At 39.5% G+C, this 16,707-nt stretch overlaps 1 long non-coding RNA gene across 2 annotated transcripts in view; it reads left to right on the forward strand.

Moving 5' to 3' along the window:
• LOC145720670 (uncharacterized) overlaps positions 1 to 10,521 on the forward strand; it is a 58,310-nt gene extending 47,789 nt beyond the window's left edge. For both annotated transcript variants that reach the window (XR_014143816.1, XR_014143817.1), the window contains exon 2: positions 10,196 to 10,521. This is a non-coding gene — a long non-coding RNA (uncharacterized LOC145720670). The remainder of the gene's footprint in view (positions 1 to 10,195) is intronic.
• The last annotated feature ends 6,186 nt before the right edge of the window (positions 10,522 to 16,707 follow it).

Raw genomic sequence — 16,707 nt, forward strand, 5'->3', positions numbered from 1 at the left:
ACATTTGTATCTTTGGGGTAAATACCCAGTAGTACAATTGCTGGGTCATATGGTAGCTCTGTTTTCAACTTTCTGAGGAACCTCCATACTGTTTTCCAGAGTGGCTGCACCAGCTTGCATTCCCACCAACAGCGTAGGAGGGTTCCCCTTTCTCCACATCCTCGCCAACATCTGTCGTCTCCTGACTTGTTAATTTTAGCCATTCTGACTGGTGTGAGGTGGTATCTCGTTGAGGTTTTGATTTGGATTTCCCTGATGCCGAGCGATGTTGAGCACTTTTTCATGTGTCTGTTGGCCATTTGGATGTCTTCTTTGGAAAAATGTCCGTTCATGTCTTCTGCGCATTTCTTGATTGGATTATTTGTTCTTTGGGTGTTGAGTTTGATAAGTTCTTTATAGATTTTGGATACTAGCCCTTTGTTTGATATGTCATTTGCAAATATCTTCTCCTATTCTGTCGGTTGTCTTTTGATTTTGTCAACTGTTTCTTTTGCTGTGCAAAAGCTTTTTATCTGGATGAAGTCCCAATAGTTCATTTTTGTCCTTACTTCCCTTGCCTTTGGCGATGTTTCTAGGAAGAAGTTGCTGCGGCTGAGGTGGAAGAGGTTGCTGCCTGTGTTCTCTAGGATTTTGAAGGACTCCTGTCTCACATTTAGGTCTTTCATCCATTTTGAGTTTATTTTTGTGTGTGGTATAAGGAAATGGTCCAGTTTCATTCTTCTGCATGTGGCTGTCCAATTTTCCCAGCACCATTTGTTGAAGAGACTGTCTTTTTTCCATTGGACATTCTTTCCTGCTTTGTTGAAGATTAGTTGACCATAGAGTTGAGGGTCCATTTCTGGGCTCTATTCTGTTCCATTGATCTATGTGTCTGTTTTTGTGCCAGTACCATACTGTCTTGATGATGACAGCTTTGTAATAGAGCTGGAAGTCCGGAATTGTGATGCCACCAGCTTTGCTTTTCTTTTTCAACATTCCTCTGGCTATTTAGGGTCTTTTCTGGTTCCATACAAATTTTAGGATAATTTGTTCCATTTCTTTGAAAAAGTTGGTGGTATTTTGATAAGGATTGCATTAAATGTGTAGATTGCTCTAGGTAGCATTGACATCTTCACAATATTTGTTCTTCCAATCCATGAGCATGGAACATTTTTCCATTTCTTTGTGTCTTCCTCAATTTCTTTCATGAGTATTTTAGAGTTTTCTGAGTACAGATCCTTTGCCTCTTTGGTTAGATTTATTCCTAGGTATCTTATGGTTTGGGGTGCAATTGTAAATGGGATTGACTCCTTAATTTCTCTGTCTTCTGTCTTGCTGTTGGTGTACAGGAATGCCACTGATTTCTGTGCATTGATTTTATATCCTGCCACTTTACTGAATTCCTGTATGAGTTCTAGCAGTTCTGGGGTGGTCTGCTCCTTCTTCTTGCTTTCTAGATCTTTTACTTCTGGAATCTCATGTCATGCTAACTAGACTCTGAGTCTCCTCAGTTCCTCCCAGGGCTCCTCCCTATTTTCCAGAATGTGGTATATTTGCATTGGTCGACTAGGCTACAGGGAAGGCTGGCCCTGCATCCTCAGAGAGTTCACCTTGATGCAGACAGTTTTTCCTTGCCCTTTCTTCCAGATTTACAGGCTATCATGATGATAGGAAAGCAAAAACTTAATCTTATGAAATAATTTTGTTTGATTTACAGGAAGGAAGAGACTTCATAAGGAGCTTTCTTCTAGTGTAAAGGTTCAAAAAGACATGAATGGTATTTCTGGAGTAGTAGGAAAATTTTATGTTTGCTTTGTTGCTGGCTGTAAAATAGATAAAATATTATGAAGCTGTAACATAACAGAAAATGTACCTGCTTCTTTTCTTGTTGCTAGCTTATATTTTTCATGCGTGGCTGTATGTTAGCTTTGGGTTGTTTTAGAACTAGGTCAAATAGATTTCACACACGGACTTGAAAATGAGAGAAAAGCGGAGAAACATCCCCAGAAAAAAGATGAGAAACAGAGATAGAGAGAGAGTGGAACAAAATTCAAGTTGCTGGGGTGCTAGGAATCAGTGAGTCCTGTAAGTTTTACTGAGAGGTCAGAGTCTGCAAAGCACAGGAACTGTGATGAGTGCGGCATTCAATGCCTGGCATAGGGCATTCACTCAATACATATCTGTTGACTGACTGTTGGCAACCACTTGCCCTCTTTCAGTTCTCCATAGAGGAGAGACCACTTTCTCCTGTTCCTTTTATTCAAACCTCATAAGGCAAAAACGTATACCTTCTTGGAACTATTGGGGAAAGGCTTCCACCTTTTCCCCTCTCAAAGTCTCAAGAGCAACATGCTGAGGTAGGGCAGGAAGACTTTGCATATGTAGCTAGGGGCTCTAGGTCTCCCCCCTTTTCAGTCTACTCTCCCTAGAGTGTGTGTGGGGGGGTACTTGTCCTGCTCCTGTCTCTCCTATCAGGGCACACTGGTCCAGGGCCCAGCACCTACTACTTAGAGACAGGTTAGGGGCCCACCTGGGCTCTGGGCTCCGATGGGTGCCCTTGTTCTGCAGTCTTAGAAGTGCCTTTCCACTTCACAGTTCTTCCTATAAGGGTTTCTATATCCAGATTTCTGGGAAATTTGAAAGAAGTCTCTTTTCAATGAAAATCCCAAATCTTATTTTCCAATCCAGGTTTACAACTAACAGGAGATATTTGTATTCCTGGCTGACTTTTGAGTATATGTTTCAGTAGGTGTCAGTCTCAGAGAGGGTAAGGGGATAAGGTGTGTTTAATGATCCTCCTTACAAAATGCAAACCTTCAGACCTCATTATCCCATGGCGAATTCACTAGGAAAGCCTGAGAAATCGGCCCAAGGGCTAATTTGTATCATCATCATTAGCAGCAGCAGCAGCAACAACAACAACAACAACACAAACCCTTGGAGAAATATAGGCTGTGGGCTCAGCAGAGGTGGAGGTGTGGGTGCTTACTAAAGCATACTGTTCATTGGTCTTTCCTTAATGTAAAATTTCAATTTTATGAGGTTGTTTATTGAACACAATTAAATACATATGTGTAGTCTAAAGTATGGTGTAGTTGTATGAGGCTTGTTGAGATGCATGGCTGCCCAGTGCCCTTCTACCTCCTCCTTTTCTCCAGTGGAAAGCACTTTTCAACTCCTATGACTATTCTTTTGGTATTTACCTCCCAATGACTACTTCTGGATTTTGAAGTTTAGACATTTCTTATTTACTTAGGCTTTATTTATTAACTTCCCGCTTTGGAAAATAAGGATTTGGGTCTCTTTCACACACAAACAACGTTCCCAGGCCCCATTCTCCTAATGTTATGTTGTAATGTTGGTTAGTCCAATCTTCAGGATTGCATTATTGTGATCATAAAAGAATTATTGGCAGATAAATTCTATAGTATAATGTTATTGCTGTCCTTTCCTGCACCACATTTTGGTTTTACATGGAATTTGTTTTTTTTTTTCTTTAAGATTTATTTATTTATTTGAGAGAGAGTGGGGGGAGAGGCAGAGGGAGAGGAAGAGGAAGAGAAGCAGACTCCCCACTGAGCACAGAGCCCAAGGAGGGGCTTAATCTCACAACCCCAAAATCATGACCTGAGCTGAAATCAGGAGTCAGATACTTAACTGACTAAGGCACCCAGGTGCCCTGATTTTTCATTGAATTAGTAATTGTCATTAATTCAAGCCAAAACTTGTGCTTTTTTAAAAAAGATTTTATTATTTATTTATTTATTCATAGCAAGCAGGGGGAGGAGCAGAGGGAGGAGGGGAGAGAGAATCTCAAGCAGACTCCACGCTGAGCATGGAGCCCCGCATGTGGCTCGATCTCACAACCCTGAGATCATGACTTGAGCTGAAATCTAGTGGGACACTTAACTGACTGAGCCAACCAGGTACCCCCCAAACTTACGCTTTAATGCACCAGTTATTATTCTATCAGTGTAACTTTGGGAAGATGTCTCTCCTGGAGATGACTGATCTCTCTAGTATTGACTGGCCTCCCTTATTCTTGGTGCTCTACTGTCATCTTGGGATTTCTCTTCACTGTAATCCTAAGGACTCCCTTCTGTCACTTTTGTGTTGAATCCTTTCCTTACTGGACCCTAGGCCTCCTTTGTTCTTTACAAGGAGGACATCCTCCATTAGCTTCCTACCTAAAACACTCAGTTTGGAATAATCAGAGGTTATTTTCCCCAGAGATGAGTCTCTAGTCATAGAACTTTCCTCAAAGTTAATATAAGTGAGTTACTTCTTATGATTCAAGATTTTCCAAGCAGTTTTATATTATTACTGCATTATACTCTCATAAAAAAAACATCTATGAGAACTTCATCGGAATTTGGAATTTGGCCCATTATCATGATTAAAAACTCAGATTTAATATCACTGAATACACACACACACAAACACACACACACACCTTTACCTTCAAGAATCCTGTATGACGAACTGACAACACAGTGTTTCGTCTTCCTATTGCTGCTGTAACAAATTACTACAAACTTAGTGGCTTAAAATAACACAAATTTATTATCCTACAGTTTTGGAAGTCAAATGTTTGAAATGGCTTTCACTGGGCTAAAATCAAGGTAAGGGCATGGCTGTGTTCCTTTCTGAAAGCCCTAGAGAGGATCCATTTTTTACCTTTCTTAGCTTCCTGAAACTACTTTCATTCTTTGGTTTATGGCTCCTTCCATGTTCAAAGCCAGCAATGGCCAGGGGAGTCTTTCTCATGATGCCATCTCCCTGGATCTGACTCTTTTGCTTACCTTTTCCCCATTTAAGAACGCTTGTGATTACCTGAGGCCCACCCATGTAATCCAGGATGATCTTCTTATTTTAAGTTCAGCTGATTAGCAAACTTAACTCCATCTACAAGTTTGATTCCTTCTTGCCATGTAATATAAATAGTCACAGGTTTCGGGGATTAGGACATGGACATCTTTGGGGTAGCCATTATTCAGCCACAACTTGTAGGAACTCTTCTTTCCTCTAAAATGTATTCATTTTTGGAATAAATATGACAGTCTTTAACTTTGCACCCTGAAACTATTAACAGTCTAAGACAAAAAATGAACAATAATTCATCCAATCCGAACTTGGGCAGTTTAAATTGGCAAACAGCCAGCTGAGACACTGCATTTGTCTTCAGTTTACCAACTTCTTTGGCCTTGGTAAAGACAGATACATTTCTGTCAGCATAATGTAGATAGAGAAAACATCATTTTAAATCACTTGGTCCTAAAAAAAAATCTCAATATAAGTGGTTTGATTCATTTTATAGAAGTATAAGCTTTTACATACTTCACACTATTTTGGGTGGTTTTGCTTGCGGATTTATTTCCTACAGTTTATTTAAAATAAATTCATTAGTGTCATTATACCAACACTGAAAAGGATTCTAACAGAAGTATGCACCACACAATTAAAATAGACACACACACACACACGCATACACACACAGTGACACACACAGGACCACATACCTCCTTATTGTTAATGATCTAGAAGTCAGAATAAAAATGGAGAGATTTGTTGTAAAGATATTAACACACTAATAATCATAGATTATTGCTTCAAGAGATATGTTGAAAGTTAAAATAGCAGGCATTTTCCAGGAAAATGAATATGTATACTCTGAAGGGGTGCATCTTTCATTGGTCCTTCTAATAGGCTCATGCTTTCATTTCCTTTGTTTTGCTCAAGTCAGTAATGCAAATGTTAAGCTCCCTCTCTCTATTAGTGCCCCTTAACAGTAAGTTGATACTTTGGAGCTTTTAAGTGAACCTAAATGGTTTTCAGACATTTTCATTTCTGTTTTCTACCAGCCAGGGAGACCCTAAGGTGGAGAGTCATGCCTTCTTTGTAACTTCTCACAGTTCCTATAGAGTCTATTATGGACTTAGTAAGATTTTATTCACTTGGGAATACAATAGGTGGTCAGTACTTGTCTGTAGAAAGGAACAGGAAAGAAACATTGTTTACATGGGGAAATGGTACAATTTCTAAACTAGTTACTAAAGTACATTTCCAGGCCTTTGAATTGAGACTCCGAGTATAGAAAACTAAGGTTTTACAAGATATCTTTGTACAGGATTATTTTACTTAAAATTAGTGATGTTTTTTCTTTGACTCCAGTGGTTCAAGAATCAATTAAAATATGTTAGAGTTGAGCTTGAAACCATTCATTCTCCCACTCCCCAAGTTTCTAATTGTTTCGGTTGCCCGATTTGGAGAAAGTCTATAAGATATTATGGTTTTCTAAGCTATAAAATAACAGGCAACTCAGAAAATGTATGTGGGTCATCTTCTATCTCCAAAGTTGGTGAAGTAAATTGCAGTGGATGACTCATTTCTCACAGATCCAGCATGTTAAATCAATGAGTGTGTTTGCTTGACTCTTGTCTCCTAATGAGCTGAAACAGATAGAACATTTCTCATGCATCCAGATGGGATTATTTTGGAAAGTAAACTAATGCACATGCCCACACAAAATTCCTCTGCTATCTCTGGCCAGATTCTATTAGCTGCTCCCCGAGATGATTTACCAGCAATATGAGACCGAGTTGCTCCTTAATGTTATTGGTACCATAGGAATTCTTCCAGAGGACAAATTTTTCCATTTTGCTTTGTTCGATTTAATAATCCCATGTACAATTTTTTTTTTTTTTTAGATACTGTGAGTTTGTGTGTGTATCCATGAGTGTGGGGGAGGTTTAAGTTTTATTACAGTAGGTGAATTCATTTAGTATAGTTATTTGACTTGGGATTGATGATTTATGTCAATGATTGCTAACATTTAAAATTATTTCACTGGGGCGCCTGGGTGGCACAGTTGGTTAAGCATCTGCCTCTTGGTTTTGGCTCAGGTCATGATCTCAGGGTTGTGAGACTGAGCCCCACGGTGGCGGGCTCTGCGCTCAGCATGGAGTCTGCTGGAGATTCTCTACTTCTTCCTCTCTGCCTCCCTCTGTTCCTCCCCCAACTCGTTCCCAATCTTTCTCTCTCTCTCTCAAATAAATAAATAAAATCTTAAAGTAAAATAAAATAATTTCACTAAGTTTACTGCCCTTAATATGTAAAACTCTCTCATAAGTCACTAAGAAAAAGTGTAAACAACCCAAAAGAGAAAAGGGATTTGCTTTGGTTATGTAAATTGGAACAACTTCTAGAGTGCATTTCTTCCATGTGCATTAAGAGTTTTAAAAAAATATACTTCCTGTGCTGCCAGCAATTACACTTCTAAGATTATCTATAAGGAATTAATTTAAAATAGCCATGGATAAGATCTTACAAAATTTTATGGCCATGTTATTTTTAAAAAATAAACAAACACAAAAACTTGAAATAGCCCAACTCTCCAAAAATAAGGAATTGGTTCATGTTGGCTCAGGTCCTCCAAAAAACAGAAGCCAAGATAAAATCAGCAATACAAGAGATTTATTAGGGTAAATGCCAGTGAGGGGAAAATAGGAAGGGAGAACCATCAGAGACCACAATGCAGGTCTCACCCTTGTGAAAGAGAGGGGGAAGGAAGGAAGTTTGAGTGGAGGAGACTTAGATAGTAGTGCAGTTGAACAGTTTTGGCAAGGTTGTGAGAGTCTTCAAGCCAGATTTGCCTATCAAAGAAGTCCTGTGTCTCTCAGGAATGCTCATGGGAAGTGTGACCTCTGCTCAAATTCAGTGGTGATTCAGAGAACAGCAGCTGAAGCCATCAGTCGGTTACACTCTATGCGATAGGAGCTTTGAGAGGAGTATTTTTACAGCTACCAAGTGTTAAACAAGTTTTGGCCTGACCACACACGGACCTAATCATTAAAGTGAGGGAGATGAGTAACTGTTGACAAGGAAAACTATTATAATTTATTTTTATTTACAATTATACGTTTCAATTTATAATTAAAATATTAATCTGCCTAAAATGTTAACTAACTTAATATCCTTTATCATATACATAAAGTAATCCCAGATCATTTTTATACCTTTTAAAAATTTAGGAAAAGGAGCCAAGTGGGATAAGAAAACAAACTAGAAAGACACTACGAAGTTACTTCAGTTACTTCATATTTACTCTCGTCTTTGCTTTCCTAACCTCTGATGCTAAGTTTTAATCACGATAACCAGGAGGGAGCTTATAAAATTCAATATTGGGTATGGGTCAGTTGTACATGAATATTAGACTGAGGAAAGTATTCCAGTTAGAGTCTAAGGCTGTAACTGAGGCTGTTGCTTTAAAAGACTTAAAAATAAAATTGATCTTATTTTCTGGAAAAGAAATGATGTGTGTGTGGTGGATATAATGCTGAGTAGAGAAACAGACCTTGTCGATCACTTAAACTTTATATTGCCCCTAGGAAAGGCAAGGAGGATAACAGGGTACAATGAGTAATACCAGTAATGAGTAATACCAGTTTACATTATGATGCGTCTTGGACCTTCTCTTCTGACCAAGGCCATGTGTGCATGGGAGATCAGCCCCCCAAGGGTGAGCAGAAGAGGTGGAGAATAGGAAAACCCTCCTGCTGAGGTAGGATTTTATATATGCCTGCTCTGTTCCATGTTCCCACACATCCACCTGCGAAGTACATCATTCAATGATGATTAATAAGCGCTGTGATGATGACCTTTGTATACGTGCCAATTTGCAATTAGCTACTTCAGATTGAAAAATGGAATTTTAGAGCTGGAAGCAACCTTAGATTACACCAGTCCCATATAGTCTATGAACAAGAGTCCCATGGTCGAATAAGCTTGCATGTTGCTACATAGCATAGCCCCCCAACTTATGGTAGTAATTAGTATATTACAAGAGATGAGAAGTCCTGTTTTAAAACTCCATTTAACTTTGCTTAATATAGTGTTTCTGAAACAGAGAAGTAAAAATCTGTCTTCACGTAATACCTACTAACCCAGTGTGTTCATGAAACGCCCTGGGGGAAACCAGAATCTTATCCTATCTTTTCGTTCTTATGTGAAAACTGAGCTGAAAGGGGTCAGATGACCTGTCCACAGTCACATAGGTGGATTCTGGAAGCTGGTCCTGAGGCCAAGGCTGGCTGGCTCAATAGCGACACTGTTAGAGCTCATAGCCATTTGGCCATCTGTAGATAAAGGTAGTTAAACAACGTAGACCTTTGGGAACTTGAATAAAAACATCTAAAGTAGCTGCTTCAGAAAGGATCCAAATTATTGTGAAGTATAACAAAACGACAAATAGAAAATAAGATTCGTTATCTTTCTCCTTCCTCCTCAGCTACTGTTTTCAGGATGTGTTTTAGATTATTGGGCCGAAGAGCAAACTTCCTTGAGGAGCTGCTTCTGAGTAGAAATTTATTAATTGCTTCTGAAATGATTTTGAGTTATGTTTCTTTTATTGGATTCCATTGTGGAATGCAACAGAGTGTGCTGCTTTTTCTTTGATGCTTTTAGAGTTATTATGGAGGCATCTATTTGGCCAAGTGGAAAGCAGATTAAAAAGCAACCATCGAAATGTACGCTTTGGGGTGATTGCAGATTCTTCATCTCCTCAGGGAGACTGAGCAGCTGTACCCTCAGATTGCCCCTTCTCCTGCCTTGAACGCTGAACTAATTTCCCAGAAGATTCAAAGTAGATTGATGTAAGGGTGTGCAGGCTGGGGGTCAGACCATAGGCTAACTGGCTCTTTCAGTTGTTGATGTTTTTGTTAAAGTTTCCAGTGATCTTGATGCTTCATGTTGAGTAAGAGATCCAACAATGTAGCCAGGTCGCTGGCCTGAGACCAACTATACAAATTCTGCAGCTCTGCTGGGCTTGCACCAAGAAACACAGGTGGTCTTACCGAGCCACTTCAATCCTAGCCTGGCCTGAGAAGAGCAGCAAATACCTGGGTGTGTTTATTATTCTCTAACAAATATTTTCCCATTTATTTCATTTTTAAAACAACCAAAGACAAAGCTTATTCAGCTGTAAAAATGAATTTATGTCTTGATTCGGTTGACTTTTCTTTTGTATTTTTCTCAGTAAAAGGGAAAGTGCTGGGGAATAGCAATTATTTATACAAGGCCATCAGTTAGGGAGCCCTTAAAAGGAAAGTGTAACCTGACTTTTTTTTTTTTTTTTGCAGGGGGTGGAAAAGGGTCTCCTGACTTACTCAATTATTTCTGGACTCTTCCACAAAGACCCTCTGAATGTTTGTTTCCACAGAGATCTCGACAAACACTAGAGACTCATCAACTGGAGTGAATTCCCTCAGTGAAATCACTCTCCTCTGCCAAGAATCAAAGGTCATCCCAGTGGAGTGCCGTCTTCGTGTTCAGCCACTACGGAGTGTCTGGAACAGAGTGAGAACAAAAATTATCCTCGTTCAGTGCCCCCTGACTCTTTCGGGAAGAATCCCAACCAAGCTGCCACTGGGAATTCAGAGAACACATTTGAAGACTGGGGAAGGGCCAGGCTAAACAGGGGAGAATGGTGATGTAGAGACAATAAGATAAAGAAAATAAATGACTCAAAGAGGAGTTTTAAGCCAATATTTACACCCATATTGCCGTATTTACAGCTTAAACACCATGCCCCGAACATGTAGGAAGTAAGTTTTTATGAGTCTCTTAATGAATGTTAAGTCAATAATATCCCAAACAATGGGCCCCAGTGAACTTTCTTATGAAGGCCATACAGTGAGTTATTCAAATGTAGTCAGAGTTCGTTGAACTCTGTCATGCACATTTTTAGAAGGGGGATTTTCAAATCCGCCATTTCTGATATGATAGAAAGCTTTGTAGACCATGACATAGAATTAGAAGAAATTACTAAAAGAAACCATGGTGTAGAATTGGGAGGCTTCTCATGATGTCCGACTAAAAACATCCACACAGCAGATTTTATTGTCAACAGAAGCGATGGTCATCACCACCATCACCAGAGAATAATTACCCATGCAGATAAGACTAATTAAAGGGCTAATTAGCAAAATCATACGCACCCCTGGAAAGTCCATGGCAGCCAGGCAACTGAGCAGATAGAGGGGAGTTTATCAGTCTGTTGGTGCCATGTAATCAGGGACTGCTTTTCTCCCCCTTTTGGTCTCAGAGACATCTGACCCATATTGGCGGATGGGCATGTTCAGATGAAGGATCAATAAGGCAGAAACACTCTGAGCTCATAACGCACAAGCCCAGCCAAACTACCACTCAACTCTTTGATCTCTGTGAGATGCTCAGAGAGAGCACTTCTAAAACTTTTGTTTTTTGGGTGCCCCATTGTTCAGTGTCCCCTGGTCGCGTTTAGAGGCATAGTAGCAAATGACAGCCCTGCCGGTCTTTCTGAAAATGTCGAGGACCATGCCAAACCAGCCTCAGTCTGAGACATTCCCCACACGTGCATATCGTGCCAGATAACCAGCATCACAGAGGAGACCTCATATTTTGAGAACATTCAGTCTGGAAAAAAAAAATCCCTCTGATCAAAAGTACTCGGATGGCACACATACAAATGAGCAGAAAATTATTGCATCTACTGGCAGTCAAATAGAGCATCACATCCAATAATCCACCTCGGAAGACTCAGACTTCATTATTGCACAATTTAGAGGCAAACCTCATCATCACCCAATGTAAAGAGAAAGTTCTTTATATAGCTGCTAGCCCTTCTTCAAAGGAAAATGTCATTATTCAGGCCAATGTTACTGGAGAGGTATAGAGGTAAAACCATTGGTGATAAACAAAGGTTCAAATGCTGGCTGGGGGGAGTGTGGGGCTGTGCAGGTCACAGATGTACAAATACATCCCTAGGGCCTCAGTTTGCTCATTGGCAAAACTACTGTAGTATCTGTCTCTTAGGATTGTAATAACAATGAAATATTTGTACCTATGAAATTATGTAGCTTATTGCCTGGCAACTTCCATTAATTGAATTGGGACAACTGGTTCTTACTACCAGAGATTTCTATTGATAGAAACCTGTGGTGGGTTTCCGAACGTGTGCACTCATGAAGGAATGTGAGAGAAAGAAGCAGTTAATAATAATCATCTTAATATTATTATGAAAACAGTTTGGACTTCGTCCCTCTCAGGGTTCCGCAGAGCAACCTTTGAATGTCATTAGAATAGGCCAGGCATTTGAGCTTGTTGGCCAGGCAGAACCCTTAATAGAAGCCTCGAGAAGGAGAAGTTAGAAAGCGGGGGGAAGGAATTGAGTTGAATCCTCCTCTGTTAGGTATTTTTACCAAAATCTCCAGGCAAAATGTGTCATGGTGGGCAGGTGCCAAAGACGACATGGTTGCTAAGGAAAGACAAATTAAAACATACGTTGATGATTCTCAGGAAGATGAAATGAGTTAGCAGATAAGAATAGGTATTTCCCCCTCTAGGCTGTAGCCCCTTATTTTTTTCTTTTTAGCTTCATCTATCATGTTTTTAAAATCAATGTTTCTTTAAAATTGACCCCAGTTTATATTATTAATTGACTGCTGCACTTGGAGGTCTAGACATGGCAGGTGCAAGAGTCTGCATGGGAGGCAAACTCTGGCCTGGAGAGAAATGAACTGATCAGGGTGATTGTCTCATGCGAGCTCATGGGAGCCATGCTGAGAGTGGAAGGTGGAGCCCGGGGTTGGTCTCTGCAGGGTAAAGAGGATCAGAGGGTGCCCAGGCTAGGATGAGGCTCTGGGAACACACAGTAGGTCTAGGGGACCAGTGCAGTTATCTTTCCTCACATGTGTAATAAGCCAGGAGTGATGCACAACTTAGAATCGCTCATCCTGGGAAAGCACACGTTTCCATTATCAGGATAAAGGAACATATCCAACATTTTGTTGTGGCAACCAGAGCATTGTGTTTTAGGTGCTCAGTCCCTCTGTTCCTCCTGTTGAGAACTGCAAATGATCTATTCAAGCATGTTTATTCTAAATTAAGAAAGTGTGAATCTGTGTTGGAGATCCTGTGACATTTTCAAACTCCAAAAGATTTTAGAAAAAGATGCTCATGGAATATCCATATTTCAGTGATGGGAATTTGGAAAGAAAGTGACTTTTTTCTATCTCAGCTATTTTAATAGGTCACAGAATAAAAATCAATGGGAAAAAAATTGGCCCGGTGTGTAATTCACAGCTTCACATATTAAATTCAGCATTGCAGTGTCTTAATTTTTAAAGTACAGTTTGTACTCAATATGGCAAATCTAAATGATGTAAAAAAGAAGGAAAACTATTATTATCCCATTATCATTCTAAGGGAAGTATAAATGATATTCAATAAAAATAAAGTATATTAAGATACATTTATATACAGGTATCCCCAGCTTTTAGAAAGTTTGCATTATGCCACTTCACTTTTATGAAAGGCCTGTATTAGTATATCTTTTCACTAACAGAAAGAAATCAGATGAGGATTTTCACTTTTAAGAAAAAAGGTGAAAAGCAAAACAGTTTTTCAGTGAACCCTTATAGAAGCAGTGCACACTCCCAGCGGTGAGAGTGGTCCCACCAAGCTCCCTCCCCAGGAATGAAGCTCAGCATCTCAGCATCAAGCCACCAGAACTTTGAGCTGCCTATGAGCATCTGTGCATTGTCCTTTTTTTAAAAAAAAAAATTATTTATTTATTTATGAGAGAGAGAGAGAGAGAGAGAGAGAATGAGCGGGGGAGGGGTAGAGGTAGGAGGGAGAGAGAATCTCAGGCAGACTCCCCACTGAGCTCGGAGCCAACATGGGGCTTGGTCTCACGATCCCAAGATCATGACCCGAGCCAAAACCAAGAGTCAGGCTCTCAACTGACTGAGCCACCCAGGCACCCCAAGCGTCTGTGCTTTATCTTGATTTATTTTGTGCATCCATTAGTAAGATGTGTCTTAAGGTATCAGAAAAGCCTAGAAAGGGTTTTTGGGGTGAGGTCTGGAAACTCTAAAAAACTTTTTCAGGGGCACCTGGGGGCTCAGTGGGTTAAGCATCTGCCTTCAGCTCAGGTTATGATCTCAGGGTCCTGGGATCAAGCCCCACGTCGGGCTCTCCGGGGCTCTCCACTCAACGGGAGTCTGCTTCTCCCTCTCCCTTTGTGCTCTCTCTCTCTCAAATAAATAAATAAAATCTTAAAAAAAAAACCTTTTTCATATATTATTGGCAATCGATTCTTTGATTTATGTCATTTTGGCTTTGAAAGGTTTCATAGGAACACTCTGCTTTTGGATAATGGGGGAGACCTGTATTCCATTGTCATCTTAAGCTATAACCATAATATTGCTTGCTCACAAATTCACTCTTCCAGTGACTTGTAACAATTTTTTTCAACACAAAGTAATGGAGTATTATTAAAACACTCTGCTTTTTATGTGGATTTTTTCCTTTTACATACAGATATAATAATTCCCTCATTCTTATTCGGTAAGCATAGTATTCCAAAAATATGTTTTGTAGACATTTATTCTACAAGGTGCTTGTAGGTGTTTCTTAAAGAAAGTTTTACTGTCAAAGAAGTTTGGAAAATTATGGGTTCAACAAAGAAGTTTCTTAATAACAGTACTTTCATGAGCCTTTATTATGAGTATGTTCATGAAGAAATTTCAAGAAGGTTATCCAGAAAGAAATAGATCTCCCATGAAATCAAGTTTTTCAAACAAACGTACTTTGTTTGAAAAACTTGATTTCATGGGAGATCTATTACCATCTCTCAAGACTAGTATTCTGAGCAGAAGGGCTTGAGAAATGTTGCTTTGCGCTAACAGACAAAATGACTAGATTTGTGTTTCATATGTTTGCAGAGCTACTGGGTTCTAACGTTCTGGAAGGCAACTTCATTAGGGCTAAGGAAAATCAAAATGCAACACGAATATGGCAGACCTGTTACCCTAATATTTTGTTGCTTTTCAAAATGAACATTGACAAAAGAGCTTACATTAGAATAATCGAGTTAGGAAAATGTCACAGTAGAAATTCCATTCCTCCTGGTCTCCTACTACCAGGGGCAATAGATCAGATAATAGAGAGACAACGCCTCTGAAAAAGAGCATGCTCTTGCTGTGGTGTGTATGTGTAACTTTTTTATATGTACATAAGTAGACGGTAACGGTTTGTCTATAGGTCAACTGTACGCGGCCGCTTTCACATTTGCTTTTGCTCAGGCTAATGCATGTACAGCATTGACTAACAACATCATCAGTTTCTTGCATAGGATGAGGAGTAAGGAAGGGTTGTGAAATTGATGGAATGGGGAAGATGGCTGGTGCTCTACCTTTTTCAGAATTGGGGCTTTGTTATTTCATTTGAGGTATTCCAAATGCCCAGGATTCAGACATATTTACAATGAAATAGAAACCCAGAAACGCTTTTCAAGGAGAAATATACAGGATTCTTTTAATGTCTTCATTTTCAAGTGTTAGGCTACCATTTTCTTTTATGGATACAGATGCTCCAGACCTGGCTATCCTTGGTGTGTGCATATGCTTAAACTAAATCAACAATCTGGTCAAAATTAAACTGTTCCCATTTTAAATGGGTTCAACTAGAAAATAACACATATTAAATAATTAAAAAAAAAAACCCACCCCACTACAGAGAGTTTATGATTTAGTTAAATCATTGTACTTCTCTATAGAATTCCTAACTGCCACATACCCCCGTACTCTATGGATCCCTTCAGCTATTCTGAAAAAGCCTTAATTTCTTAACATACTTCAACAACTATATGTGCCCATTTGGTCTAAAGTATAAGAGTATATGTGTATATATATATATATGTGTGTGTGTGTGTGTGTGTGTGTGTGTGTGTGTGTGTGTGTGTGTGTGTAGGAGAGGAAGGAAGTCTAAAGTCTAAACCTAACCAGTTCAGAAAGTTGCCAGCACAAATGAGTTAAGATCTTCTTTTAATCGTGATAGCATTTGGTTTTCTGTGTTTATATTCCTCTATCCTCATGTGTACAATGTAAGCTTTGTTATACTGTGTCTGGTGGTGTTTTGCATCCCTTTATGACAGGCAGTAATTGGAGCTAGTACGTAATGTACCTGGGGGTGAAAAGGTGCTGGAGTCTCGTCTTGGGCAGGATTCTATCTGGCACAGCCATGGTATTTTCTCCCTGCCTGCTCTTCCAACCCGTCTCAGTTTAATGACAGTCTTATGTTTTATTTGTTTCCTCTGATCCAACATATTTATGTGAGGGCAGTTCTAGAATACATAAAAGTCAGTTGCAGGGTGGTAATTATTGACCACGGTGTTACATAGCACCTCATGTGGTAAGAAAATAAATGTATAATCAGCCGGTAATAGGAAAAACTCTGACTGAAGGACCAAAGGACTTTGTCATTTTACTCCACCCTCCCGTGAGTCAGTGAAACGGATTGAATTATAAACCAGAAGCCAGCACTTCAATTTGATGAAACTCATCCTAAAGAGGAAAGTGTCACTACATGTTGGCAGTTTATGAAATGTGATGAGCTGCCCTAACCCAGTGGAACCGACATGTCCTTAATAATAGCAACATTCTTTGCAAATTAAATAGCTATTAATTTTTTTAAAAAACTTGTCAGGATATGCTTATGCAGTGATGCACATGCGATCATAGGCCTTTCCTTTGTGCCAAATATATAGAAAAATGCAACCCTTCTGGGAATTTGTAAAACAGCGTCCGCATCTGTGTATCTAAAGGCACGGATGGAGCTAGATCTAAAACTCATGTGTGATTTTCCACATCTGAAAGGACTGAGTCCTGAGATGATGATATATGTCACAAG

This window comes from Leptonychotes weddellii, chromosome 3, assembly GCF_054177405.1.
Source record: "Leptonychotes weddellii isolate Sample4059 chromosome 3, ASM5417740v2, whole genome shotgun sequence".
In the NCBI taxonomy this organism is placed as follows: Eukaryota; Metazoa; Chordata; class Mammalia; order Carnivora; family Phocidae; genus Leptonychotes; species Leptonychotes weddellii.